Source organism: Trichosurus vulpecula, chromosome 6, assembly GCF_011100635.1.
Source record: "Trichosurus vulpecula isolate mTriVul1 chromosome 6, mTriVul1.pri, whole genome shotgun sequence".
Lineage (NCBI taxonomy): Eukaryota > Metazoa > Chordata > Mammalia > Diprotodontia > Phalangeridae > Trichosurus > Trichosurus vulpecula.
In genome coordinates, this window is record NC_050578.1 from 148,803,534 (window position 1) to 148,808,105 (window position 4,572).

General features: G+C 44.8%; 1 pseudogene; it reads right to left on the reverse strand.

The window, feature by feature from the left end:
• Nucleotides 1-2,330: 2,330 nt before the first annotated feature.
• LOC118853753 lies at nt 2,331-4,267 on the reverse strand (annotated as a pseudogene).
• Nucleotides 4,268-4,572: the final 305 nt, after the last annotated feature.

Genomic DNA, 4,572 nt, shown 5'->3' on the forward strand with positions numbered 1-4,572 from the left:
GAGGCAAAAAAGAGGCAAGAATTAGGCCCTGCCCTCAAGAAGATTATAATCTAATGGGAGAGACAAAAAGAAAACAAATATACACACACGTGTGTGTGTGTGTGTATCTGTGAGTTACATACAGGATAAACAGAAATAATTGACAGAGGGAAGGAACTAGAATTGAGAAGAGTTGGGAAAAGCTTCCTTTAGAAGAAGGGACTTTAGTTGGGCATGCAAAGGAAGCCAGGGAAGCCAGTAGGAAGAGATGAAGAGTGAAAGAATTCCAGGAAGGGGCAGGGGCAACTGAAGAAAGTGCCTTTTATTGAGAGGTAAAATGTCTTGTTTATGGAACAGCAAGTGTCTTGTTTATTTAACTGGCTCTAAGAGTACATGGCAGGGAGTAAGGTGTGAAAAGACTGGAAAATTAGGGAAAGTTCTAGGTTATAAAGGGCTTTAAATGTCTAATAGGATCTTGTATTTGAACTTGGAGGTGATAGAGAGTCACTGCAGTTTATTGAATAGTGGGGGCGATGTGGTCAGACCTGAACTTCAGGAAAATCATTTTGGTGGCTGAATGGAGGATCAATTGAACTAGAGACAGACCTGAGGCAGGCCAACCCACCTCAAAGATATTGCAGTGGTCTGAGGGAGAAGTGATGAGGGTTTGTAACAGGGTAGTTGAAGTATCAGAAGACAGAAAGGAGTAAATTTGAGAGATGTCATTTGTGAATGATAAAAGGCAAGATCCAACAAGTGGAACCATAGCAAAATCTACAAGAAGCTGAATGGTGGCTGGAAAGCAGGGATTTGGGTTAGCTCCCTACCACGTCCCTCCAAAAACCTATAAAAAATGGCTCTGAACAAATTCTAGAACTGCAGAACCCACAAAATAGCAGAGGGAAGCAGGGATCCAGCCCAGGACAGCCTGGATGGTCGCTGGATGAGGCCTATCGTACACGGTGTGGAGGGGAGCAGAGCTCAGCATGGGAAGCAGCAGGACTAACCAGACCAGGAGCCAGGTGACAGGCCCTAGCACCCTGAATCAGTGAGCTGCGGCAGTTACCAGACTTCTCAACCCACAAACACCAAAGACAACAGAGAAGGTTAGTGGGAAAAGCTGTGGGGGACAGAGTTTGCGGTTTGGCCACTGCCCCAGGGGCAGTGGGGGAGGTGCAGCTACAGAACTACAGCTGCAGTTACTTCCGGCCTCAGGCCCACATGGTGGGAAGTATTAAGTGGGGGATCAGAGCAGGAGTGCAGAGCCTGCTGAAGATTTGTGTCAGGTCCAGCTTGGGGGTTCTTGAGGAAGGAGGAATGCTGGTGTGGCAGAGCTGGCTGAAATCAATAGCACATCCCCTCAAGCTTGGAACAAAGTACTCTTTGCTCTACAAGCAGTCATACCCCAACGAAAAACGCAAGGATCAAGTAAGTTGGCTGGGAACACGGCCAGACAGGGAAAACACACCCAGATTCAGTCTCAGACTTTGGAATCCTTCTTTGGTGACAAAGAAAACCAAAACATATGGCCTGAAGAAGTCAACAAAGTGCAAGAGCCTACACCAAAAGCCTCCAAGAAAAACATGAACTGGTCTCAGACCATGGAAGAGCTCAAAAAGGAGTTGTAAAAGCAAGTTAGAGAAGTAGAGGAAAAATTGGGATGAGAAATGAGAATGATGCAAGAAAACCATGAAAAACAAGTCAATGACCTGCTAAAGGAGACCCCAAAAAAATGCTGAAAAAAATATTGAAGAAAACAACACTTTAAAAAATAGACCAACTCAAATGGCAAAAGAGCTCCAAAAAGCCAATGAGGAGAAGAATGCCTTGAAAGGCAGAATCAGCCAAATGGAAAAGGAGGTCCAAAAGACCACTGAAGAAAATACTACCTTAAAAATGAGATTGGAGCAAGTGGAAGCTAGTGACTTTATGAGAAATCAAGATATTATAAAACAGAACCAAAGGAATGAAAAAAATGGAAGACAATGTCAAATATCTCATTGGAAAAACCACTGACCTAGAAAAAAGATCCAGGAGAGATAATTTAAAAATTATTGGACTACCTGAAAGCCATGATCGAAAAAAGAGCCTAGATATCATCTTTCTTTTTTTATGGTGCCAACTTAAATAGATTTTATTCTCCAGGACAAGAATTGCATTTCCACTTGTTTACAATACTGATAAAGTGCAATGTTGTTCACGTCTTTCCCTCTGCACACATTCAAGCATTCAGAATGCCCAGATTTATACAGTAGCTTAAATATTACTTTTAAACTGCTACTGCCTTGGCTACAAATTTGAGTCCTTTAATTTTTGGAAAGTTGTGTGGAATGCTCTTTCTTCTGGTGTGTTTAGTCGACCTCTTCAATGGTGGGTCCAGAAGAAGCACCTCCAGATGGGGCTGCTGCACCCCCTGGGAACCCACCAGGCATGCCTCCTGGCATGCCCCCTGCACCCTGGTACAGCTTAGTAATGATGGGGTTGCAGACCTTCTCCAATTCTTTGCTGATGCTCAGATTCTTCCTTCTCAGCAGTCTGGTTCTTATCCAGACAGTTGATTATTTCATTACATTTGTCAAGAATCTTCTGTTTGTCTTCATCCCCACTCTTGCCTTGCAGTTTCTCATCCTCTACGGCGGCCTTCATGTTGAAAGCGTAAGATTCCAGAGAATTCTTAGCAGACACCTTGTCTCTGCTTCTCATCCTCAGCCTTGTATTTCTCAGCCTCCTGGACCATGCGCTCAATGTCTTCTTTGCTCAGACATCCTTTGTCATTGGTGATGGTGATCTTGTTCTCCTTGCCTGTGCTCTTATCCACAGCTGAAACATCGAGGATGCCGTTTGCATCAATGTCAAGAGTTACTTCAATTTGAGGAACACCCCTGCGTGCTGGAGGAATTCCCGTGAGCTCAAATTTGCCAAGCGGGTTGTTGTCCTTTGTCATTGCTCTCTCACCTTCGTAAACCTGAATAAGCACACCAGGCTGGTTGTCTGAATAGGTGGTAAAGGTCTGTGTCTGCTTGGTGGGGATGGTGGTATTACATATGATCAGAATGGTCATAACTCCACCAGCAGTTTCAATTCCAAGGGAATGAGGAGTGACATCCAACAGCAGCAAGTCCTGCACGTTCTCAGATTTATCTCCAGACCAAATGGCAGCCTGGACAGCTGCACCATAAGCAACAGCCTCATCAGGATTGATACTCTTGTTGAGTTCTTTGCCACTGAAGAAATCTTACAGAAGCTTCTGGATTTTGGGGATTCGAGTAGAACCACCCACCAGGACGACGTCATGAATCTGTGATTTATCTAGCTTGGCATCTCTCAAGGCCTTTTCCACAGGGTCCAGTGTGCCACGGAAGAGATCAGCATTCAGCTCTTCGAAACGGGCTTGGGTGATTGATGTGTAGAAGTTGATACTTTCATAGAGGGAGTCAATCTCAATACTGGCCTGGGTACTGGAAGAGACGGTACGCTTAGCATGTTCACAAGCTGTGCGAAGAGGGCGAACAGCCCTCCTGTTCTTACTGATGTCCTTCTTGTGTTTTCGATTGAACTCGGCAATGAAATCATTGACCATTCTGTTGTCAAAGTCCTCTCCACCCAAGTGGTTGTCCCCAGCTGTGGACTTGACCTCAAAGATGCCATCTTCAAAGGTAAGAATGGAGACATCAAAAGTACCACCTCTAAGGTCAAAGATCAACACATTCCTCTTGGCACCAACCTTTTTGTCCAAGCCATAAGCGATAGCAGCAGCAGTTGGCTCATTGATGATTCGGAGCACATTGAGACCAGCGATGGTTCCAGCATCTTTGGTGGCCTGGCGTTGGGAATTGTTGAAATAGGCTGGTGCTGTGACCATGGCATTTGTGACAGTCTTCCCAAGGTAATCTTCAGCAATTTCTTTCATCTTGGTCAAGAACATAGAAGATACTTCTTCTGAATAGAAACTTTTGGTCTCCCCTTTGTACTCCACTTGGACCTTAGGCCTACCTGCATCATTCACCACCGTGAAAGGCCAATGCTTCATGTCTGACTGTACAACTGCATCATCAAATCTGCGACCAATCAGACGTTTGGCATCAAAAACTGTGTTGGTGGGGTTCATTGCAACTTGATTCTTTGCAGTATCACCGATTAGACGTTCAGTGTCGGTGAAAGCAACGTAGCTTGGGGTGGTCCTGTTTCCTTGGTCATTAGCAATGATCTCCACTTTCCCATGTTGGAAGACTCCCACACAGGAGTAAGTGGTACCAAGATCAATGCCAACTGCAGGTCCCTTCGACATGGTTGCTGGGGAGTCGGGGGTCGTAGCTGACCACTGTGGAGAAAGAAGGGCTGCTGCTGCGCTGAGTAGATATCATCTTTCAAGAAATTATCAAGGAGAATTGCCCTGGTATTCTAGAGCCAGATGGTAAAATAGAAATTGAAAGAATTCAATGATCACCTCCTCAAAAAGATCCCAAAAAGAAAACTCCTAGGAACATTGTCGCCAAATTCCAGAGCTCCCAGGTCAAGGAGAAAATACTGCAAGCAGCCAGAAAGAAACAACTTGAGTATTGTGGAAAAACAATCAGGATAACACAGGATCTG